The sequence below is a fragment of the Phyllobates terribilis genome, unplaced genomic scaffold, assembly GCF_046119375.1.
Source record: "Phyllobates terribilis strain yellow unplaced genomic scaffold, ASM4611937v1 Scaffold_10__3_contigs__length_209671492, whole genome shotgun sequence".
Lineage (NCBI taxonomy): Eukaryota > Metazoa > Chordata > Amphibia > Anura > Dendrobatidae > Phyllobates > Phyllobates terribilis.
Window position 1 is genome coordinate 84,284,876 of NW_027362770.1, and position 26,064 is coordinate 84,310,939.

Sequence of the window (26,064 nt, forward strand, 5' to 3'; positions counted from 1 at the left end):
GACCGCCCTCGAAGTGGGAGGAGACCGAACAAAAGAACGAAGATGGGTGCCGCCTGGAGCAGTCTAGAGCGAGCGCACCCGGAGACAAGGAGTGTGGAGCGAGCGCACCCGGAGACAAGCAGTCGAAAGAGAGCTGACCCGGGAATGGAGAAAGAGCAGAGCAGCACCGGCCCGCTGGCCAGGAGCCTGCTGGAGGAAGAGCAGAGCAGCACCGACCCGATGGTCAGGAGCCTGCTAGAATCCACGACCCCACTAGGCCTAGTGGAGGTCCTGGCACAGCTCCCCCGAGACCGGGAGTGTGCACAAACTGCCCTGGAGGGCCTCGCACGGAGGATGGCCCGGGTACAGCGCGAGATATTGGCAGAGTGGAGCCGAGAGATGGCCCAGCAAGCTGAGACCCGTCAACGGAGCACGCTACCCTGGAAGAGGAGACAGACCGCCTCTGAGGATGGCGCGGGAGGACCCAAGGCCGGAGACGGCGCTGAAAAGGGAGCCGAACACATGGAGGCAGGTAAAGGGGACGTCTATACCCCAAACCGGGAAACCGCTTACCTGCCCCAGCTCCCCGTCGCAGAGCCCGAAAGTCCCCCTGCTGTGCCCGTAACCGCCATGTCACCGCTACGGACTAGGCCCCGACCGGAAGCCGCCGCCGCGACCCCTGTGACGTCACACGCCTCGACCCGGAGCGTGACCAAGCAGGAAGAGCCTCCGGCCTGGTCGCAAGGCCTAGTACCCCCGGGCGCCGCATCACCAACAGCGCCCTCTACCTCCGCGGAGCCTCCGGCCTGGTCGCAAGGCCAGGTAGCCCAGGGCGCCGCCGTATTAACGGTGCCCTTCACCTTCCAGGTGCCCCAGGCCTGGCCGCAAGGCCTGGGCAACCCGGGCGCTGCCACAACCGCGCCCGCGCCCGTAAAACCAAGGGTGCCACATCTGGGGGAGGACTTATTCAACCAGCTCTCATGGCCGGACGGGCGGCCCTTCACCTGGCCCGAAGAGTACTATGAGCTGGAGCGGCAGCAGAGACTAGGGCCCTTGTGTGAGCCCCTGATTCCGGCTCCGAAGCCCGTGGCACGGATCTCGCCCCCTCTGGAAGAAGCCCAATTTGAGTGGGACCCCACTGGAGAAGATCTAATGGGGTTCACCGGAGAGACCCGGGCAGCTGCAGCAGAGCGCGCTGAGTGCTGCCGTCAGCAGCTCGAGGAGTTTGCAAGGGAGCGGGAAGAGAGGCGGGTCCGAGAACAACAGGCCCAAATACGGAGTGCCGAGCAGAAGAGCCGGACCAGGCGGGACCCCCGTGCAGCGCATCGTCCCCGCACCATCGGGACGGTGATCAAGTTCAACCAGCAGCATGGGTGGGGCTTTATTCGGGACCGTAACACCCTCGGCGACGTTTTTGTAACGCGCAGAGATGTCGAGTCCCATCTGCCGGAGGGTCATAGAGGTCGTGACCTCTACATCGGAGACGAGGTCACTTTCACCCGGCACAAGTGTGCCAAAGGACCTTACGCCCTCCACGTACACCGCCTGACGGAGGAGGAGTTGCGGTGCGAGGAGGAGGAGCCAGAGGACCCGGACGGGTCTGAAGCTACACCGAAGTACAAAGAAGGAGCAGGAGGACGCCGTCGTTAAGGACGGTACTGAAAGAAACTGTACATAGTTACCCGTCGGGGTACCCAAGAAACCGTTGCTGCTTTAAATTTAGTCCCCGTTGGGACCAGTGAACTGTTTACCCGTTTGTCCCTTAATCCCACAGGCTGAGGACTGTGAGCAGCCATCCCCCTTCCCTCTTTACCTGGCCGAGGACTGAGAGCGGCCACATCCCCTGTATATAGTTGCGCTTCCTAAAGCGCCCCCTACTGGTTTTATAGAAAACCCTTTTAAAGGACTGTCGCACTTTGCCCGGTCAACAGTTGCACAGTGACCGGAGGAGGAGTTAGAAGACGACGAGAATGTTATTTATATAAATATCTATATAGTGTTTTATATGAAGTTTATATGTTATGTTATTATTGAAAAAGAAAAAAATTGTATGTTTTGGTGTTTTTGTCTTACAGCCCGAGGACGTGCTGTGGTTTACCAGGGGGGAATGTAGCACCCTGAGGATTCGGCTGCTACAGGAGTATTGCACCTCAACCCAGAGGTGTGATATTCCACTCCCGGGTAAGGATGGAGTGTGGGACTGAGCTCGGTAGGCTGCATGCACTACACACATCCCATTTCCGAGGGGCAGGCCGACGGTACTCCCACTTAGAAATGTGCAGGTACGACCGTGTCTGTCCCTGGCTGGAGTGGGAGGGGGTTGGTACATCCCTGTAGTGTAGGGGCAGATAGGGGGTGCAGTCTGGGTAGAGCTAGGAGCTCATTGGGTGCTGGTCACCTGAGCTCACACATAGAGGGTTATATAAGGAGGGCACCATCTAAGATCAGGGTCAGTTGCAGAGGAGCCAGACAGCAAGTGAGTTGTCAGAGAGCAAGTCAGGAAGAGCAGAGGAGAAGAGCGGCCCTGGAGAGTGAGAGAGGAGCAGAGAAGGAGTACCCAGAGGGGAAAACAGAGAGGACCCAAGAACCCAAATTAAAGCATCGGGTGAAGAGTTGGCACAGGGTACCGGAACCCAAACTGGTGGGGGCAAAAACACACCCTAGCCAGAGACCGGAGGCCGTGGGCAGCATCTGCCACGGCCACCTACCACATCCACCCCGAAGGCACACCACGTGGAGGGTCAGGGAGCCCAAGGCCAAGGGTTTCCCAACAGAAGGCCCGAGGGAGCTGGACCTAGGTGGATCACTGGTGGGGACGGCCAGAGAAAGGACAAAAGGAGAGCTCAGGGCCACGCTCCGGACTTGTTTGGGGGTTGGCCGGATCCAGGACCTGGTGGACGCAGCACGGCTCGGGTGGTCACTTGAAGCTGGAGTGACCGGAACATCTGCAGTAAGTAAACACCCTAAACTGCACAACCCGACTCTGTCTTTAATTGCCGTCTGCACTGCATCACCACAACCCCCATCCTCTGCACCTGTCCCCCCTGAGGCTATACCCCTCCCGTTGGGGGTTATACTATCAAGCTGCGCACCCACCATCAGCCTCAGCGGACCCTGCTGCAGCGGCGGCCACAGTGACCGCAACACAACGGGTGGCGTAGTCGACACAAAAGAACTTTTAATAACATCTGTAGGACTGCCACATAACACTGAGTTTGACACCCTGGGCACGGACCGGGTCACAGCCGCTCGGAAGACTACAACCCCCATCTGATCCGGCTCCGGATATTCCCTTAAAAGAATATGGCCCAGGGGGCGCGTCAGATATAGACCCACTGCCCCACAGGAGGGTTGTGACTAGGTGTCTACTGGGTCTCCACTAGAACCTCTGGTGGTGAGGATAGACTGGGCTGCCGGTAGACACCAGGTACCACTTCAGGGCAGTCCCCGGGACTGCAGCAGCACTCCGGAGGTACCAGGGTACCAAATACAGGAGAGCTAAGATAAAGACTAGGTCAGACAGTCTGAGATCGAGGCAGGCAGCACAGGTTCAGGATAGAGAAAAATGGCAAGGGGGACAGGGGTTTTTGATACCAGAAAACTCTTTTAACGCTTGCAACCTCTGTTTCTTGACTGCAACTCAAACAGTCGAATCAGTCAGTAAGAATTTAGGGCACTTCCATTGTGATATTTTGCATCAGCATTTGTTAGCAGACGCCAGGAATGGATCCAAAACAGAAGAGGTGAAAGTGTTTCAGTTACTATTTTTCACTGTGTTTGTTCCCCTCTGGTTTTCAGCTTACAAATACTGATGTAAATTAGTGCCAAAAATACTCACTGTGTGAATGAGGCGAGGAAGCTGCTTGTAATACTGTAATAGAAGTCCTTATTCTGAGGATGAGTGCTGTAATTCTTGTCTTCTCTGCTCCATCGAACTCCCCAGAGCAGGGGCAACCCCTGGGGCAAAACTGCTGGCGGCAGATGTCCAGACGTATGACTCAGTGATGTTTGATGGACCCCAAATCCCAAACAAAATGAATCAGACACATACAAAATAAATACACAAAGCATTGCAATTAGGTGTCAAACGTTCTCAACTTTATTTAAATTTACATGACACCGAAAATGGCACAACCCTCGATTCACGAAGAGTCACCCTCCAGCGCTCAGGAGAGGAAAACCCCCTGTGAAGGAAACCTCTAGAGAACCATGGCTGGAGGGCTGCCCTTCCCTTGGGCTTAGAGAGTTAGTGCCGATATATGACGGAGTTTTAGAATTTGTACATATTTACAGAGAACGACATAACAAATATAGACTATAATTGTGATAAACTGGATGTGGGAGAGATCTGGCTGCGATATCTGTCACCACATTTATTGCTGGAATGAATTTAGTTGATCTTATTTCCCAGGTGGATCTACCACTTCTCCCTTACAGATCCAGCTCCGTCTCTCAAGAAGTTGGGTACTTGGTTAAAGGGGTTGCTCATTATGGATAACCCCTAATAGGATGAGTATCCCCTCCCCCTCCCAATTTATCACCCATTAAAGTCAAGGATCCATCCATGAACTCCCAAAGAAGAGCAGCTCTTTGTACATAGTAACAGAAGGGGATCCTGTTTTGGGGACCCCCCCTCTGTTACCTTCCCATGCCTCCGGGGTGTCTAAGAAGACAACCCCTTTCCCTGCTAGAACCTCCAAATTACACCAACGTTGGCACATTACGTGGGGTGGTCAAGCTCAAGGTCCTCAGGCGCATCATCAGTAATGGCGCTGATCGTGGCAGCGCGGCATTCTTTTATGGAATCTTCTTTATGACACTTGTTTATGCCCTCACAATAGTTGTCATGGTTACTACAAGGGCTATTACTGATGCAGGATCCAAGTATTAACCCTTTCATCATTGGTAATTCACTTTCATTATGGAGGCAACTAACTGCACTTGTTACCAAGCAGAAGTCTTATCATTACGGCTTCCCTTAGGCACCATAAGAAATACAGATTATAGAACATACCTACAAGTGTTTCAGGAGTGTTTTGCACTTTTTAGATCCATAGATTGGGCTTATAACTAGCACTTTACAAAGCCAAAAATTAAGAGGAAATTACTTGTAAAATAATATTATAGGGAATTGCATTTCAAGCATTTTCCTAATGTGCATTCTACATACTTGCATAGTTACATAGGTTGAAAAAGTTTGAACTTTAATGTCCTAGGTCTACCTCCAAAGTTATACATTTTCTATTACTAGATTATTTATAACCCACAATGTCATGTTTTGTTAAAAAGGTATCCAGCCCTTCTATAAATGCTGTTATACTATCTGCCATTACTATATCTTGTGGTTGGCATTCCACAGTCTGACTGCTCTATCTGTAAAGAATCCTTTCCTATTAAGTTGCCAGAATCGCCTCACCTCCACTTGTTATCAATGTTCCTGGTGCTTTGTAAGGTCCTGGAAAGTGATAAGTCATGTGCCAGTACTATGCATTGACCACATATGTATTTATACATATAAATGTCTATTTATGAAGGAGATGATAATTACCCTTCATAGAGGTATTATGATCATTCATAAATTGCTTTCATAGGTTTGATCTCCAGGATTAGGAGAGATTTGGGGTGTAAACTTAATAAACAATGAGTAAAACATCAAAGCAAACGAAAAAGGGTTTGTGACCCAAACTGGTAGGTGAGACCGGCTAGCCCCATATTATACGAGGTCACAACCAGGTTTCGCCTGAGGAGGGCAGCACTAATGAGTCCTCAGGAGCGCATAACCCTGAAATATGCAGCAATTCTACACTACTCATTATAAAAGGGTAATATGCTACTTACTACCATGTTTTAGCTAAGATACAAGGCATACTTGTAAGGAGAGATGAAAAAGGTGATGGGGAACAACATATAAATATACTGAGGAACGCTATACACTAGTGGCCAAAATTGAGTCAACACCCCCAAGATTTATGAATTTTTAGCATTTTGCCAATACAAATACAAATTTCATGAATGGTTTTGATTTCACAGTAAAGTTTTTAAGTAGAAATAAAATCTCATATAGAAACACAATATTAGCAGGAAATTTGTTCATTTGTCAACAAATTGGACACTATTGTCACTCAGATGACTGTGGGAGAAAAGCCATTTATTTGTCCTATTTTCATATCTAACACTAAATGTTATTACTCAGTTGGACAGCCCTTGGCCTTGATGACTGCCTGGCATCTACTTGGCATGCTATCTACCAGTTTGTGTAAATCAGATGGTGTGATGATATGAAGCCATGATTTGATGATGACTGCAATGAGTTCCTGCTTGTGTGAAGCCCGCTGTTTTGACACCTCTCTTTTGAGCCGAGCCCAGAGATTCTCAATAGGATTGAGATTTGGGCTGTTTCCTGGCCAATTCAATAGCTGGACATTTTTGTCCTTGAACCAAGAGAGACATTTTTTAGCTGTATGGCATGGGGCTCCATCTTGCTGAAAAATAAACGGTGTCCCTTCACTAAATACATCATGTGCCGAAGGAATGAGTTTAGGCTGAAGGACTTCCTTGATGTCCTTTTCAGCATTAACTGTTCCTTCAATTACCTGCAGCCTACCACCTGCATCTCTGGACACACAGCCCCTTACCATAACACTCAGAGGATGCTTCATGGTGGGTACTGTACCCTCTGGCAACCAGTCCTCTCCAGGTCGTCGTCGAACGTAGCAGACACCGTCGCTGCCAAAGATGGATATGCGTGTCTCATCGCTCCATATAACATTTCTCCATTGTTCAGTGGTCCATTTACAATGTTCTTTGGCCCACTGCAGACGTTTCTGACGCTGTGAGGCATTCAAAAATGGCTTTTTACCTGGTATTCTGGCTCTTAACCCCGCTTTTACCAATCGTCGTCAAATCGTCCGATCGGACACTGTCAAGGGAAGAACATTTCTGCACAAAAAACGTGTCTGTGAAACCAGATTACATGATTGTGGCGGAACCTCCTGTAGGACACCCAAGTTTTCTGGTGGCTGAAATCTCTTTACCTAAAGTGGTGAGACCCTCAGATGTGGTTTAGGATTGTGATCTTTTTGCATTTCATGTGATTTCCAATAGTCTTCCCTTATTAAAAGTCTGTGCCAACCTCGTGCTACCAGTCCTCCTCTGCCAACTTTTATCATCACAGCTTTGATGTGTCCACAGTAGCCAATTGCTGGCAGTTGTGACACATTTGCTGGATGATGATGATATAATTTTTTTTTCATACCATGGTGGGTTGTTTGCAAGCTGTTGGAATGGGAAAGAATGACTCTGTCAGCAGAGAACGACTGTTCAAACCAAGCACAGACGCCCGGTGCTTCACAGCGGGACCAGTCATTTATATAATCCTTCCCCCCTGCTTGTTTCCCCTCCATCTCCACCATCACCTCTTCTTTGACAGTTCTGGCTTCATAGATCCAGAGAGGAGATAGAGGGAAAACAAGCTGGTGGGAAGATGTATATATTATACTAGATGGTGGCCCGATTCTAATGCATCGGGTATTCTAGAATAGGTATGCGGCCGACCGGGCGCAATAAGCAGAGCTGTGTTTAAATTTTGCGCCAAAATCGCTGATTGGTCACGGTTGCCGGCCTCGACCAATCAGCAAAGCGGTGTTAAAATTTGGCGCCTAAATCGCAGATTGGTCACGGCCGGCGGTCACGATTAATCAGCAGAGCGGGGTTTAAATTTGGCGCCAACAATGCTGATTGGTCGCGGCCAGCGAACGTGACCAATCAGCAGAGCGGTATTTAAATTTGGCGCCAATAATGGTGATTGGTCGCTGCCGTGACCAATCAGCAGAGCTGTGTTTAAATTTGGCACTAATAATACTGATTATTCGCGACCGGTAACCGCGACCAATCAGCAGAGCGGTGTTTAAATTTGGCGCCAATTTCTCTGCTTGGTCGCGGCCGGCCACTGCAACCAATCAGCGAAACGGTGTTTAAATTTGGCGCCAATATGGCTGATTGGTTGCGACTAATTAGCAGAACGAGATTTAAATTTGGCGCCAATACTGTTGATTGGTCGCGGCCGGCGACCGCGACGAATCAGCAGAGCGGTGTTTAAATTTGGCGCCAATATTGTTGATTGGTCGCGGCCGTCGACCGCTACCAATCAGCAGAGCGGGGTTTACATTTGGCGCCAAAATTGCTGATTGGCGCGTCCGCCGGGTGCGAACAATTAGCAGAGCGGGGTTTAAATGTGGAACCAAGATCGGTGATTTGGCGCCCAAATTGGTGATTGGTCGCGGGCAGCGCCCGCGACCAATCAGCGATTTTTAACACAAATGTCCGGACCTTTGTAACACCATGCGGATACTGTGGGGACATCAGCGGCTAGGGTGTGAAGGGAGACCGGGGAGCGGCGCTGCGGGTCAGGATACTTCTGCTCCGAGCGCCCGCTCATGTCCCAGGTTCTCGGAGCGGAAGTACCCGCGCAGGCAGCGCCGCTGACATCCATGCGGCTAGGGTGTGAAGGGAGGACCGTGGAGCGGTGCTGACATCCAATTGGTCGCGGCCGCTATTTAAATCTGCCGCACAAATCGGTGATTGGTCGCTGTCTTGGCCCGCGACCAATCACTGATCTTGGCGCCAAAGTTAAACACTATTGTGCTGATTGGTCGCGGACGCTGCCCGCGACCAATCACCGATTTGGGCGCCAAATTTAAATATCGGCCGCGACCAATCACCGATCTTGGCTCCAGATTTAAACACCGCTGTGCTGATTGATCGCGGCCGATATTTAAATTTGGCGTCCAAATCGGTGATTGGTCGCGGTCAGCGCCCGCGTCCAATCAGCACAGCGGTGCTTAAGTTTTGCGCTAAGATCAGTGATTGGTCGGGTCCGAAGACCGCGACCAATCATCGAATCGTCTTGGTGAGGACCGGGGAGCTGCGCTGCCTGTGCGGCTACTTACGCTGCGAGACCCCGGGACATAGCGGGTGCTCGCAGCAGAAGTATCCCGACCCCCAGCGCCGCTCCCCGGTCCTCCCTTCCGCATGGAGGTCAGCGGCGCCGGCATCCTTCCGCTGCTGCCGGCCGGGAGATAAGCGCCTCGCGCCGCTCATCTCCCGGCTGCATCTCCGTCCCGCAGATGGGTCCAGCGGTAGGGTTCCTTCTGCTGTTGCCGGCCGGGAGACAGATGGGATAAGACGATTATATAGTAGATTATTTAATTATATAGTGCCATTGATTCCATGGTGCTGGTGCATATAAATGATGTTATAATGATGATATAAATGATGAAAGAGGCTTGTTGCGATAGTGTAGAACACGCTGCTCTTTATTTTTTCTATATTAATGCGACATTTGGAGGAATCGCACAGAAAATGCTTTAAATGTATTTATTTTTTAATTTGATTTTTCTCATGTCCATGATTCACATTGCGTTAAATGAGGCATAATGAAGATTAAGAATGTTTCAGCTGTATCCTTCATCAGACAGGATAATGTAGCTTAAGGGGACCCACTTGGTTAAATATAGGGGTCAGTTCTGGTCTTCCCAAAAAGCAGATTAAGTAGTCACCACACGGGAATCTGGTGATTACTGGGTTTGCTTTTGGGGACCCCAAATTTCTTCATATAACCGACTGGGCCTTCTGCCTAATGAAGGCTACATTATCTGAAATTCTGGTACCATTCATTATGCCTCACTTAAAGGGGTTGTCTGGCACTTTAATATTGATGATCTATCCTATATTCCATTAGTATTAAAGTGGTGGACAACCCCTTTTAATGCCGTGTGAATCATAAAAAATATTTGAAGCATTTTCTGTGAGCAGTTCCTCCAAGTGTCAGATTTAATGTATGAGACGTGTGGAGCTACACAGTAACTTCTAGTTGGTCACGTATCAAGATAAAAGTTTAGATTTTTGTGCACTTGTTGGTTACAACTTTCTTTCCCGTACAGAAGCATTCAGCGACATAAGCGTTGTTACCACGCTGGTCTTCTCTTTACAGTCTTCTGCTAGATCTCGTGTTGGACTTGGATGAAGACAGAATAGTCTTAGTCGGACGTCCCGATTTGTATCATCTAGACGTCTTCATTCCTTACAATATCATCCAAGAACAAAGTGGAGCTCAGTTCAACAAGGACAGTAAGGTGAGTCAATAAAGCAAAGTTGGACATGTCTTATAGCCCATTCTGAAATCTCCTTCTTAAAGAGGTTCTCTGAGAAAATGTATAAAATAAAATTTTAAAAAATGTATACATTTATTTAGCAAAAATAAATTGTTTTAATTAGGGGATAATTCTATGTGAATACTTTTATGCCCAAGAATGGCAAAAGTATTCTCGGAGTGATACCTTTACTGGCTAACCAGAAAAAATATATATATATGCAAGCTTTCAGAGCACAGAGGCTCCTTCTTCAGGCAATATTACAAATGAATTCATAACATTTGTAATCCTGCCTGAAGAAGGAGCCTGTGTGCTCTGTAAGGAGATTTTTGTGTACTCATCGTCAAATCTCTTTCTCTTAGCTTCTAATTGGGGGACACAGGACCTTGGGTGTTATGCTGCTGTCCACTAGGAGGCGACACTAGGCTTAATCTGAAAAAGATTAACGGTGGCTCCTCCTCTGCAGTATATGTGGCACCCCAGGGGTCTGGTTTCCACAGTAATAGCAATATTATGTCTGAGAGCAGGTGGGAGGTCTCTTGGTCAGGAATCCTCTGCATGCCACACCTCCTGCCCAGTCCTGGGAGGGGAAGAACTTCCCCTATATAAAACTGGGGCTGAGGCAGGGTTAGTGAAAAAGGAGAAGAGAAGAGGAGAAGCAGCTATAGGAAAGAGAGATCAGGAGCTCTGAGGAAGTCGTGCTAAAAGGAATCAGGGGCTGGCAGCTGTAGAGCTCGCCCTGATTGAAGAGTTACGACCGGACCCGGAGTCCGAGGCTGTGGGGACTAATCCTTACCCAGCAGCAGAAACCGACCGGCAGGGGATTTCAGGTCCTCTGGCCAAGAAACCCGAAGGCACGGTCACACGCGTGGGACCAGCACCGCCGTCGTGGAGCGGAAGCCACTAGAAGGTCCCGAGTCACCGGCCATACGGGTGAGCACCACACGGTACACTCAGGGACGTGGGCTACTTTTACCCGCCTCTAGCAAGGTAGCCAGAAGAGTACAATTAGTTGGGGAGGCCTACAACTCCGCCTGGCCAGGGGAGATCCCATCTGCTCAAGGACTGACCAGGCCCCGACCGCTAGTCAGTACTCCGGGAGGGTCTATCTTTGTCACCAGTAAAGACCCTGAACTACACCGCATCGTCTCTGAGTGGTTCCTGCTACCCCCATCATCCACGTCGGCTGCCCTGATGCCATACCCCTCCGGGAGGGTCTATCTTTGTCACCAGTAAAGACCCTGAACTACACCGCATCGTCTCTGAGTGGTTCCTGCTACCCCCATCATCCACGTCGGCTGCCCTGAGGCCATACCCCTCCCGTTGGGGGTTATACCATCCACGCTGCACAATCCTTCCACCGGCCTCAGCGGTCTGCCCTGCAGCGGCAGCTCCATAGCTGCATTCAACGGGTGGCGTAGTCGTCCAACATCTACTGCTAATACTCAGCCAGACAGTTTGACTCCCTGGGCACGGACCGAGTCACCGCCACGAGACTACTACCCCCAACAGGCCCGGCTCCGGGTAGTCCCCGCGTGCGCAACGCTACACCACGTAGGCCCAGGGGCGCGTCGACTTTGGCGTAGTCGGCAGGATTTCGTGCCCGCAACCACCGGGTACTGCGTGCCTGAAAAAGACTGTTCAAACTTACCAGTGGTGAAGATTCCCGCCATCCGTGGAGGTTTCCCGCCATCCGGCGCCATCTTCTACCTTCTTCCCGCCATCCGCGAAGTTTTCCAGCCATCCGGCGCCATCTTCTGCCTTCTTCCCGCCATCCGTGGAGTTTTCCCGCCGTTGGACGCCATCTTGAAGACGCCGCGCGGGAAGAAGAGGGGCGTGGACTCCGAAAGCGCGCGAGAACTGAAGCCCCGCCTCACGTCCGGACGTTGCGTAAGGTCCTGGAAGGAGCCCAGCAGACGCCGACGTCACAGGAGCGCGACGGAAGGTCCTCAACCCTGACGATCCACTGCGGAGCCGCGGCCTACGGAAGAGGATCATCACAAGGTAGGCCACGGTCCACTAGGGGGGAGGAAGATGTCGGATACGGAGGAGAGCTTCACTGCCTCAACCCCCGCCAGCGCCACCGCTGCTGCAGTTGTAGCACCCTGAGGACTCGGCTGCTACAGGGGTATTACACCTCAAGCCAGAGGTGTGGTATTCCACTCCCGGGTAAGGATGGAGTGTGGAACTGAGCTCAGCTAGCTGCATACACTACATACATCCCATTTCCGGGGGACAGAACAATGGTACTCCCACTAGATATATGTGCAGGTACGACAGTGTCTGTCCCTGGCTGGAGTGGGAGGGGGGTGGAACATCCCAGTAGTGTAGGGGCAGATAGGGGGAGCAGTCTGGGTAAAGCTAGGAGCTCATTGGGTGCTGGTCACCTGAGCTCACACATAGAGGGAGTATATAAGGTGGGCACCATCTTAGAACAGGGTCTTTTGTAGAGCAGAGGTCAGACTGTCAGACTGTGAGACAGTGAGTCTTTGCAGTGGAGAAGAGCAGAGAAGCTCAGCCAGCTCCAAGGCCAAGTGAGAGAGAGGAGAAAAGAAAGGCCCAGAGAGGGGAAAAGAAGAAGGAACCCCAAGAACCTAAAATCAGACCAGAAGGGTGAAGGGTTGGCACAAGGGTACCGGATCCCAAGCTGGCAGAGGCAAAGCACACCTTAGCCAGGAACCGGAGGTCGTGGGCAGGATCTGCCACGACCCTCACTAAATCCACTGAGAAGGCACACCGAGTATAGGGTCAGGGAACCCAGAGAAAAGGGTTTAACCAACAAGAGACCCGAGGGAGCTGGACATAAGTGGATCCCTGGTGGGAACGGCCGTAGAAAGGAAAGTCAGAAAGGGAGCTCAGGATCACGCTCCAGAATTGCTTGGGAGTTGGCCGAGTCCAGGACCTGGTGGACGCAGCACGGCTCGGGTGGTCACTCAAGGCCGGAGTGACCAACACAACAGCAGTAAGTAAAAACCCTGAACTGCACAGCCCGACTCTGAGTCTTCTTACCATCCACACTGCACCTCCACAACCACCATCCTCTACGTATGACCCCCTGAGGCTATACCCTTCCCATTGGGGGTTATACAACCACAGCTGCACACACACCACCAGCCTCAGCGGACCCTTCTGCAGCGGCGGCCCTTTGACCGCAAATCAACGGGTGGCGTAGTCGACACAAAGAACATCCAACAACATCTATAAGGACTGCCACACACTGAGTTTGACACCCTGGGCACGGACCGGGTCACCGCCACTCGGAGACTACAACCCCCATCTGATCCGGCTCCGGGTAACCCCAAACAGCACTGGCCCAGGGGGCGCGTCAACTTTGGCGTAGTCGGCAGGATTACGTGCCCGCAACAACCGGGTACTGCGTGCCTGAAGAAAAGTTCGCATTTACCTCAAAAAGAAGTCTCCCGCCGGTCCCGGAGGGTCCCCGCCATCGGACCCCATCACAGGTCGATTCCCGACAGTTGCCCGCCATTTGCAGCTTTTTCCCGCCATCCACGGAGTTTCCCGCCACTGGGAGACGTTTCCCGCCATCAGAAAAAGATTTCCCGCCTTGGAAGAGCGGACGCCATTATGGACGTGCCAGAGGGTGGCAAGAGGCCGCCTCCCATCGTGGGCCAGGTCGAAGAATGGCGCCAAAAGCGGAAACCGCCCCCACCAACAGAGACTGTGATGATAGAAGTGTCCATCAGCGTGAAGGAACTGCCCCTGGAACTGACAATCACCAAGTTGCCCCGGGACCACCCTCAAAGTGGGCGGAGACAGAACAAAAGAGCGAAGATGGGTGCCGCCTGGAGGAGTCTGGAGAGAGCGCACCCGGAGACGAGAAGTCTGGAGAGGAGTATGGAGAAAGCACACCCGGAGATGGAGGGAGAGTCAGGCAGCACCGACCCAGTGGTCAGGAGCCTGCTGCAAGCCACGACCCCACTAGGCCTGGTGGAGATCCTGGCGCAGCTCCCCCGAGACCGGGAGCACGCACAGACCGCGCTGGAGGGCCTCGCACGGAGGATGGCCGAGGTGCAGCGAGAAACGCTGGCGGAGTGGAGCCGAGAGATGGCCCAGCAGACCGGAACCCGTCAGCGGAGCACGCCACCCGAGACGAGGAGACAGACCGCCTCTGAGGATGGTGCAGGAGGAGTGAAGGCCGGAGACGGCGCCGAGGAGGGAGCTGAACAGATGGAGGCAGGTAAAGGGGACGTTACTACCCCGAACCGAGAAACCGTGAGCCTGCCCCAGCTCCCCGTCGCAGAGCCCAAAATTCCCCCTGCCGTGCCCGTCGCTGCATCGTCACCGCTCCCGACTAGGCCCCAAGCAGAAGCCGCGGCCGCGACCCCTGTGACGTCACGCGCCTCAACCCTGAGCGCGGCCAAGCAGGAAACACCATCGGCCTGGTCGCAAGGTCTAGTGCCCCCGGGAGCTGCAGTGCCAACAGCGCCCTCTACCTCCACTAAGCCACCGGCCTGGTCGCAGGGCCAAGTAACCCCGGGCGCCGCCGTACTAACGGTGCCCTTTACGTTTAGGGTGCCCCAGGCCTGGTCGCAAGGCCTGGTGAACCCGGGCGCCGCTACCATCACCGCGCCCTCAACATCTCGAGTGCCGCACCTGGGTGAAGATCTATTTGCCCAGCACACGTGCCCGGATGGGCAGCCTTTTATATGGCCACAGGAGTACTACCAACTGGAACTCCAAAAAGCAAGGCCCCTGTGCGAGCCCCTGATTCCGGCTCCGAAGCCCGTCAGGAGAACCCCGCTCCCGCTGGAAGAAGCGCAGTTCGAGTGGGACCCCGCCGGAGGAGACCTCATGGGGTTCACTCAAGAAACACGGGCAGCCGCAGCGGAGCGCTGCCGCCAGCAGTTGGCAGTCTTCGAGCGAGAACGGAGAGAAAGGCGGGTCCGTGAGCAGCAGGCGCAGATGAGGAGCGCGGAGCAGAAGAGCCGGACCAGGAGAGATCCCCGTGCAGCTCATGGTCCCCGTACCACCGGGACTGTGATCAAATTTCACATGCAGCACGGATGGGGCTTCATAAGAGACCATCATACCCCCGGCGACGTCTTTGTCACCCGCAGAGACGTAGAAAGCCATCTGCCGGAGGGACACAGAGGTCGTGACCTATATGTAGGGGATGAGGTCACGTTCACCCGGCACAAGTGTGCCAAAGGACCCTACGCTCTCCATGTACACCGGCTGACGGAGGAGGAGCTGCGGTGTGGGGAGGAGCAAGAGGACCCGGACGGGTCTGAAGCTAACTTGCAAGAAGGAGCAGGAGGAAGCCGTCATTGAAGTACGGTAAAGAGAGACTGTACATAGTTACCCGTCGGGGTACCAGAACTGTTACAGCTTTAAATATGTTCCCCGTTGGAACAAGTGTGAACTTTAACCCGTGTGTCCCTATTCCCACTGACCGAGGACTGAGAGCGGTCATCCTTTCCTAATATCTGGCCGAGGACTGAGAGCGGCCACCTCCCTTGTATATAGTTGCGCTCTTTAAGGCGCCCCCTACTGGTTTTATAGGAAACTGTTTATTTTCAAGAAGAGACTGTCGCACTTTACCCGGTCACAAGTTGCACCGTGGCCGGAGGAACAAGAATGTTTACTATGAAAAGTTTTATATGAAAAAGTTTATTGCTGCTGATAATATATATGATGTTTTATGTGTTTATGATGTTATGAAAAAAAAAAAATTTGTATGTTTGATGTTTTTTATTCTCTTACAGCCCGAGGACGTGCTGTGATTTACCAGGGGGGAATGTAGCACCCTGAGGACTCGGCTGCTACAGGGGTATTACACCTCAAGCCAGAGGTGTGGTATTCCACTCCCGGGTAAGGATGGAGTGTGGAACTGAGCTCAGCTAGCTGCATACACTACATACATCCCATTTCCGGGGGACAGAACAATGGTACTCCCACTAGATATATGTGCAGGTACGACAGTGTCTGTCCCTGGCTGGAGTGGGAGGGGGGTGGAACATCCCAGTAGTGTAGGGGCAGATAGGGGGAGCAGTCTGGGTAAAGCTAGGAGCTCATTGGGTGCTGGTCACCTGAGCTCACACATAGAGGGAGTATATAAGGTGGGCACCATCTTAGAACAGGGTCTTTTGTAGAGCAGAGGTCAGACTGTCAGACTGTGAGACAGTGAGTCTTTGCAGTGGAGAAGAGCAGAGAAGCTCAGCCAGCTCCAAGGCCAAGTGAGAGAGAGGAGAAAAGAAAGGCCCAGAGAGGGGAAAAGAAGAAGGAACCCCAAGAACCTAAAATCAGACCAGAAGGGTGAAGGGTTGGCACAAGGGTACCGGATCCCAAGCTGGCAGAGGCAAAGCACACCTTAGCCAGGAACCGGAGGTCGTGGGCAGGATCTGCCACGACCCTCACTAAATCCACTGAGAAGGCACACCGAGTATAGGGTCAGGGAACCCAGAGAAAAGGGTTTAACCAACAAGAGACCCGAGGGAGCTGGACATAAGTGGATCCCTGGTGGGAACGGCCGTAGAAAGGAAAGTCAGAAAGGGAGCTCAGGATCACGCTCCAGAATTGCTTGGGAGTTGGCCGAGTCCAGGACCTGGTGGACGCAGCACGGCTCGGGTGGTCACTCAAGGCCGGAGTGACCAACACAACAGCAGTAAGTAAAAACCCTGAACTGCACAGCCCGACTCTGAGTCTTCTTACCATCCACACTGCACCTCCACAACCACCATCCTCTACGTCTGACCCCCTGAGGCTATACCCTTCCCGTTGGGGGTTATACTACCACAGCTGCACACACACCACCAGCCTCAGCGGACCCTTCTGCAGCGGCGGCCCTTTGACCGCAAATCAACGGGTGGCGTAATCGACACAAAGAACATCCAACAACATCTATAAGGACTGCCACACACTGAGTTTGACACCCTGGGCACGGACCGGGTCACCGCCACTCGGAGACTACAACCCCCATCTGATCCGGCTCCGGGTAACCCCAAACAGCACTGGCCCAGGGGGCGCGTCACAGTCATGCCTTTCACCATGCCCTATATCCCGGGAGCAGCCTGGCTACCCCAGTACTAAGGGGAGTCACATACCCTGAATGACTTTAGAGAAAAGCTGGATAGCCTCTTCCAGGTGTACCCCCTCACAGAAGAGCAAAAAGTGAGCATCCTGGTGGCCCAATTAACCGGGGCAACCCAAAGGGAGGTAAAGTCCTGGCCACCTGGGAGGAGGACTGTCGCAGGGATACTAACCCGGCTGAGGGACACCTTTGATACCCGCACCTCAGCCGAGATTAAGCTTAGATTCTATGGGTGCAAGCAGCGAGCACATGAGAGTATAAGGGACTATGCACTAAACCTACAAGAGGCCCTGAGAGCCATTAAGCAGACCGACCCTGACAGCGTGGGAAACGAGGATAGGCTGCTGACCGAACAATTTATAGAGGGACTATATTGCAATGTCCACCGAACCCAGTTGCGGGCCATAGCCTTACAGGATCCTCATCTGGACTTTGCACAGTTCAAGGACAGAGCCATCCGGGTGCTCCGAGAACCGGCACCGGGTGGCGTTGTGGCCCACAGGCGCCCTGCTACCGCTTACCACCAGGAGGCGACACCCTTGTCGGCAGGGCCAGTGGGAGCTGATGCGCAGGCTTTGAACAATGACCCAGCTCCAGACCTGCACCATCAGGTCCAAGAGCTAGCTAAAAGCGTTGCTGCGCTAACCCGAACTGTGCAGTCTTTACAGGTTTCCACTCCAGGGAAGATCCAGCTGGCATCCGGACCGGAGGACATCCCGTGGCGTCGACCAAGGAGGACCCCACCGGCCAGAGGAAGACCCAGCGACCGATACAACGAGGACGGACAACCCATCTGCCGCCGCTGCAATCAACCCGGACATATGGCAAGGTACTGTCCTTTAAACTGGCACAACCTGGGGTAGAGGGCCAATCCCCTGGAAAAAGATCACCAGGCCCATCGAACTGGCGCGACAAATATGTGGGAGGACATCCAGTCTTGCCTGTGGTACTGGATGGCATCCCTATGAGTGCCCTACTGGACACCGGGTCACAGGTCACCACCATCCCGTACGTGCTCTTCAAGCAGTACTGGAATGACTCGGATATAACCCGCTATCCAGACGACGACTTGAGTATCATCGCCAGTAATGGTCAGCTCGTGCCACAGATCGGATTTAAAGAGATGACCATTAAAATCGGTAGAGTCGAACTGGCAGCACAGGGACTGATCATTGTAGACATTGACAAGCGCGAGAGTCACCCAAAGATAACTCTAGGAACTAATGTGATTGAAAATTGTCTTGCAGAGGTGATTTTCATTTTACAGCAGGTTGCCAAGAACGCCAGCTCCGGCCAGCAGCGAGTGCTCCAGAAAGAGATCCGGGCACTGATGCGACGGCAACAGGTGGAACTCTCCGGTGGTGAGATTGGTAGCGTAAGAATGTGTGACCCTTTCCCTATTGCCATGCCCCCGAAAAGTGAAATGATGATTTGGTGCCGGGCAGCTATTGGTCTGAGAGGTCGAGATTACCAGGCCATGGTAGAACCAGTCTACTCAGACAGTAGGCCCACCATTTTGACAGCCCGGGGGGTAGTTGATGTACGCCATGGGAGGGTGCCCGTTCGCATAATAAATATCGGGAAAAGGGAAGTGTACCTGCCCCGGTATGCTACGCTAGCCAAATTATATACTATCAACCAAAATTCTATACAGTCTGTGGAACCCTTGCCTCCATCTCAGGAAGGTAACGGCTCTAAGAAAATAATGGAGGATTGGTGTCAGCAACTACATTTGGGTACTGACTCCACTCCCTCCCACCAGAAACAGGGAGTCTACCGGGTGGTTCAAGAGTACGAGAGAGTGTTTAGTAAACACCCGTTAGACTTCGGGCGAGTCAAGGGGGTAGAACACCACATCCCCACGGGAGACCATCCTCCCATAAAAGAGAGGTATCGACCCGTACCCCCTGCACACTACCAACACGCCAAGGGGATGCTTAGAGACATGAAGGAGGCTGGGGTAATCAGGGATAGCTGTAGCCCCTGGGCAGCTCCACTAGTCTTGGTCAAAAAGAAAGACAACACCATGAGAATGTGTGTAGATTACCGGAAAATTAACCGTATCACACACAAAGATGCGTACCCCTTACCAAGAATAGAGGAGTCTTTGGCTGCTTTAAAATCTGCTAACTTCTTCTCCACCTTGGATCTCACTAGCGGGTACTGGCAGGTTCCTGTAGCAGAGGCGGACCGGGAGAAGACCGCATTCACCACCCCGTTGGGACTTAGCGAGTTTACCTGCATGCCGCTCTCAACAACAACCAATATATAGTACATCCGACAAGGGGTCAATGTGTTAAAAAAGACCTTTATTATAACAATTTGGGTACATGGCGGCAAAAGAAAAGAGCACACACACAAATATATAGTAATACCATATAATAGTGAGGAGGTATAATGTAAATATTTGAATTGCAGAGACACCAGGGCTGGATAGTAGTAGCTCCAATTGTGCTAATGCATACTGATAGTATATCCTAGGTCACATAGTAAAAGGATATAATCCTAAATAATAAAAGCCAATATAGGCATTCCCAAGATAATGACCTTTTGGTATATACATATATCAAGGGTTGTATTATATCCAAGTAGGTTAATTCCCAAGTAACAATAATGTTGTATTGGCTTCATTCATACCTGGTATATATTGTCCTACTCCTAGTGTGGCGCTCACCCCATCATGCTGCTCTCAGATTAGCCAAGAAAAACCTGCTGACAGATTCCCTTTACAAATAGCTGAAATGGCTCCTAGATACCAGAGAAGGAAAACTTTATTAAAACGGTTTTGTTTCCTAAATAGAAAAGCAAATTAAACACCACTGGATAATGTGGTGTGTGAAACCGTCCATTGGATTGCTGTTTCGGGTGGGCTCAGGAGCAGCGCCCCCATCCTACACAGCCAACATCTTGCTGTAACAGCAGCGGCCAGAGCGGAGCGTGAATCACTGTTTAACCATTTATATGCCGTCAATCACTGATGGCAAGTTAAATAGCGCAATCGCCGGTACGCTATGCAATGTTACTAGAATTTTTTTTTTTTACTTTTCCATTTCCTTGAATTACTTGTTGTGGTTTGCGGATCCATTGACTGGCCAAGTGGAAGGGCTGCAGCCGATCATTCATGTACGTAGCAGATACACATTTCCATGTGTAAATAGGCCCTTATAGAAATCAATCAATAGAACGTATACCTGGATATCTAGGTTTATTCTTTGCATACATTTAAAGAGGTATAAGTCATGGCATATTACTAGGATGTCATTCTTGGGGGTCTGACAGCCTAATTTAGAAAGAAGTGGATGCACTATTTTCCCCTCACCCATTACAACACACCTTGAGAGAGTGATCCGCCCCACCAAGGACAGGAAACAGTCTGAAATAAAAGGGCGGTACCTCTCCCTTGCTTCAGTTGGTTTCCTGTCCTTGATGGGAACCTGTCTGAAGAAAGGTGTCTTCTTACCTGGGCCCGTTCCGGTGTGGAAGAGCGGGCGCCTGCCTGTGCACTGGGTTCCGGGTCCCAGAAGCGCCGTCCGCGGTTTCCTGGAGCCGTGTTCGAGCAGGCGCAGGCGTTGAGGAGGGCTCTGGCTCCCCGCAGACCGCTGCGCTGTCCTCTCCCTGACGCAGGTTCCTGGCTAGTCGCACGCCGGGAGCAGCGTCTTCCAGGTATGACGCGCCTGACGTCACGGCGCGGTGCACGCTTGGAGAAACGTGCCAGATGACGTTGAGGGCCGCACCCGGAAAAAAGATGGCGGCGCCCTGTAAACGCTTGCCGGCCGTTTTTTTTTCAAAGATCGGCCGGTGGGTGTCAGGAGGGGGGAGGACACATGGACCGGAGGAGGTCCGGATGTTCCCTATTTAAGGTGGGGGGCTCCTGACAAGAGCTGCTTATACTCAAGCTCTGGTGTAGCAGCTATGGCAGACCAGGACAGCCAGGAGCAGCAGCAGCTGACCCCTCCACCGCATCAACGCCAGCGGAAGAAGCAGTTGGACACCTCGCACACGGACGGCCTCCCCAGCAACCGCAGCAGCAGCAGGAGGAGTAAGGTGTGGGACGCTTCAGGGCCATCCAGAAGGGATTCGTCTTATGTCCTGCCACAGCCTCAAAATCCGGTACCCTTTTGTGACTTCAGGGGTGAGTGATCTTCGTGAATGTCACTTAATAGTAATGGAAAGTTATTATGTGCTTCATTCCTTAGGAACCTAAGAGGAGTAGCGGCAAAAAGAAGCACAGGGTTTGCGCCTTATGCCAGGCCCCCCTTTCCATAGATTGGTTAATACAGCTTGCACAAAGCTGTTTCTGCCAAACGATAGCGGAGAGCACCCCGGATTTCACTTCTAATTTGAGGTCCGTAATCCGTTCAGAGGTGCAGGATTCCCTGAAAGGCTTACTAAAGGGGAAAAAGAGATCCCATAAAGATATCTCCTCCGACTATGATTTATCCTCCCAGTCAGAGGATCTTTGCCTCAGTGATTCGGCATCCTCCTCTTCATCAGACAGTGGTAGGCCCTGCTTCCCTATTGAGGATACTGACAAGTTGGTCAGAGCGGTCAGATCTACCATGGGGTTGAGGGAGGAGAAGGCAGCCAGGTCCCTGGAAGATATGTTCGCAGGCCTGGAGGAAAAAAAGACGCTCCTTTCCAGTGAATCCTCAAATTCAGACCCTTATAGACCTGGAATGGAGGAAGCCGGAGAAATCAGGAGTATTGTCCTCATCCTGTAAAAGAAGGTACCCCTTCGAGGATAATGTCTCTGAGTCCTGGGACAAAATTCCTAAAGTTGGCGGGTCTGTCGCCCGATTATCCTAAAGATCGTCCCTACCCCTGGAAGATTCGGGCAGTCTAAAGGATGCTCTGGATAAGAAGGCAGATTCCTTCCTGCGTCACACCTGGGAAGCAGCAGCAGGGGGCCTGAAGCCAGCGGTAGCAGGCACTTGTGTCGCTAGGTCACTTATGGTGTGGCTTCAGCAATTAGGAGACCAGCTAAAGGATAAAAAGATGTCCAGAGATAAAATCCTCTCCAATCTGCCTTTGCTACAAGCAGCATCTGCTTTTTTGGCCGACTCCTCAGTGGATTCAGTTAAACTCGCTGCCAGGTCTAATGCTGCCAGACGAGCCCTGTGTCTCAAGGGTTGCCCGGGAGACCTACAATCTAAGCATAAGCTTTGTTCTCTTCCTTGTGATGGTAAACTTTTGTTTGGCCAAAAACTGGACGAGTTTTTGGAGAAGGCTGGCGACAGAAAGAGAGGTTTCCCAGGGTTCACGGGGGAAACAAAAAGGTCCTATTTTCGGAAGAAGAGATTTAACCAGGGTCGCCCTCCGGGATAAAGGAAAAGATGGGAGCCCAGATCTAAAAAGGACTCTGGTTACATGTTTGGAGGACCATCCTCCAGTTCCAAAAAATCTCCCCAATGACGCGAGGCTAGAGGTCGGGGGAAGGCTTTCCCATTTTATCCCAGCTTGGGAAGCCATCACTTCAAATCCCTGGGTGTTGGATATCATAAAGAACGGCCTAAAGATACGCTTCTGTCAGGTCCCTCACCGAACCTTCATGATCACCTCCAGGAGGAAGTCCAGGGAGGAGCAGATGGCTCTAGAATCAGAGATATTAGACTTAGTCAACAAGCAGGTCCTTCACGAAGTTCCACTTTCACAATGGGGAGGGGATTTTATTCCCCCCTGTTTGTGATAAAAAAAGCAAATGGATCTTTAAGGACCATTGTCAACCTCAAAAGTCTAAATCAGCTGATAATCAACCAGACTTTCAATATGGAATCAGTGAACTCTGCAGTGAAACTCTTACACCACAATTGTTTCATGGCAGTCATCTACCTAAAAGATGCCTACTATCACGTCCCAATCCATCCAATCCATCCAGACTACCGGAAGTACCTAAGGGTAGCCCTGTTCATCCAAGGTCAATTGAGACATTTCCAATTCACTGCCCTACCTTTTGGACTCTCGATAGCACCGAGACTATTTACAAAGGTTATAGCGGAGGTGACAGCTTTTCTCCGAATCAAGAACGTGGTGATTGTTCCCTATCTGGACGACTTTCTGATAATAGGGAAATTGGAGAACCACTGTTCCTCTCAAGTTTTAGAGGTCCGGACAGCTTTACATCACCTGGGGTGGTTAATAAATATTCAAAAATCAAAGCTATCCCCCTCAAGGACTCAGATCTTTCTGGATTTGACCCTAGATTCCCAACGCCAATCCTGTTTCCTCCCGGAAGACAAGGTTTGCAAAATAATCAGCCTGGTCTCAAGGGCAATAAGGTCTCCCGTGATGTCCTTGAGAGAAGCAATGTCCCTACTAGGCTCCATGACTTCCTGTCTCCCGGCAGTCAAATGGGCCCAGAGTCATATGAGGCTTCTTCAGTGGGAGGTCCTGTCGGCTCAGAAATCCTTCAACGGACATTTAGGAAAAAAACTCTCTGTCTTTGGAGACAGTAAACTTCCTCTCCTGGTGGACAAACAGGGAGAATCTGACCGCAGGCTTACAATGGTCCAAACCAGTCGACCACACAATTACAACAGATGCAAGTGGCTCCTGCTGGGGGGGTCATCTGGCAGAGTTCTCAGTTCAGGGGCTCTTACTACGTCACGAAAAAGAAGCGTCATCAAACATAAAAGAGCTTTTGGCAGTGGAGAAATCCTTGATAAGCTTCCTTCCCCACATACAGGGTCGCCATGTCCAGATCAGGTCCGACAATCGGACGACAGTGGCATATATAAATCACCAGGGAGGAACAAGATTTCACTCCCTTATGGTAGTGGCAAACAGGATCCTGCATCTAGCAGAACAACATCTCCCATCCCTCAGTGCTCTTTTCATCCGGGGGTATAAAATTCAAGAGCAGATTTCCTCAGTCGCCACACTTTAAGACAAGGAGAGTGGCCTCTAAACCCGATAGTCTTCCAAAAGATTATCCAGATATGGGGGTCACCGGACATAGATTTGTTCGCCACCAGGGCGAACAGGAAGGTGGAGAGATTCTGTTCACTAAATTCAACAGAGAATCCCTATGCTGTAGACGCTCTCCACATTCCCTGGAAGTTCAGGAAGGCCTACGCCTTTCCACCGATAGTGATGATCCCGGCAGTTGTGAGGAAAATTCGGGAGGAGGGGGCGAGGATAATCAGATCCCTGGGTCCTGCCTGACAGGCCGGACCTTCTCATCCAGGGGCCAATATTCCATGCACAAGCCAAAGGTTTCCATCTGGCGGCTTGGAATTTGAGAGGTTGTTACTGAGCAATAGGGGGTTTTCACCAGGCCTAGTTTCTACCCTGTTGGGTAGTTGAAAGCCCATAACAACTAAAATTTATTCCAGAATCTGTTGAAAATTCCTGGATTTTATAGACTCCCCATTGTCGGATAAACCTCCAGTTAGAGAAGTCCTAGAGTTTTTACAAAAGGGACGTGACCTAGGGTTGGCTACGGGAACACTTAAAGTTCAGGTGTCCGCCCTAGGAGCGATCTATAATTGTAACCTGGCAGGGAACAGATGGGTCTCTAGATTCATTAAATCCTGTTCCAGAGCTAAGCCAGTTCGGGCTCTTCCTCCCTGGGACCTGAATTTGGTTTTAAATGCACTCTCTGGCGACCCATTTGAACCCCTGCAGGTTATCTCTCCAAAGATCCTCACCCTCAAAACCATCCTCTTTGTGGCCCTAACGTCGGCCCGTAGGGTGAGTGACCTGCAGGCCCTTTCTGTTGATCCCCCATACACCCAAATTCATGATGACCGGGTCGTCCTGCGTACAGATCCATAGTACCTTCCAAAAGTTGTATCCAGATTCCACTGTAATCAGGAGATTGTACTTCCCTCTTTCTGCAGTAACCCTAAAAACCCTAGGGAGGTTAGGTTCCAAAATCTAGTTGTTAGAAGGGCATTACTACAGTACATAGACATGACTAGTCAGTGGAGGAAGGACAAGTCCTTGTTTCTGGCCTTTCAGGGGAGTAGGAAAGGTCACGGGGTATCAAAGGGAACTATTGCTAGGTGGCTTAGGTAGGCCATTTGTCTAGCTTATACATCTACAGGTGTTCCGGCACCGGACGGTATTAAAGCTCATTCCACCGGAGCTGTTGCAACCTCCTGGGCAGAGAGAGCAGATGTCTCGATTGACCAGATATGTAAAGCTGCTACTTGGTCTGCACCATCCACCTTCTATAAGCACTATCAGTTGGATTTATCCTCCTCTGACCTTACCTTTGGGAGAAGGGTACTTCAGGCGGTGGTCCCTCCCTAGGGTGCTCATATTTTCCAAAATTCTCTCAAGGTGTACTGGCATGGGTGAGGGGAAAACACCAAGGTTACTTACCTGTAGCCAATTTTTCCTGAACCCATGACAGCACCCGTAGTCGTCCCCCCCCCCCTGTCTTTCTCACGCCCTGGTGAAGCACTTTACATTTTGGGTGATATATATATATAGTAGGTGATGGTTATGTGTCTAACCTTTTCTGGAGGTCCTCTCAATGCTCTGTAATCCAACTGAAGCGAGGGAGAGGTACCGCCCTTTTATTTCAGACGGTTTCCTGTCCTTGGTGGGGCGGATGCCTCTCTCAAGGTGTGTTGTCATAGGTTCAGGAAAAACCGGCTACCGGTTAGTAACCTTGGTGTTTTTTTTCACGCTCCCAATTTAACAATTTGAGGAGTACAGTTGGATCTATTGAGTTTTTTTGCACTATGGGTGGGTGGTTGGGAGCACAGCTGTGCAGGAAAAAAAAAAGCTTATAGGTTCTCAATTCGTTCATTCTTGGGATTGGTGGCGGAACCAGAGATCGGACCATCACCAATCAAGATATTATATCCCTTCACACTCATCATTGCTCCCAATTAACAATTTGAGTACGTGCATATTTTTTTAGGGTATTTTTGT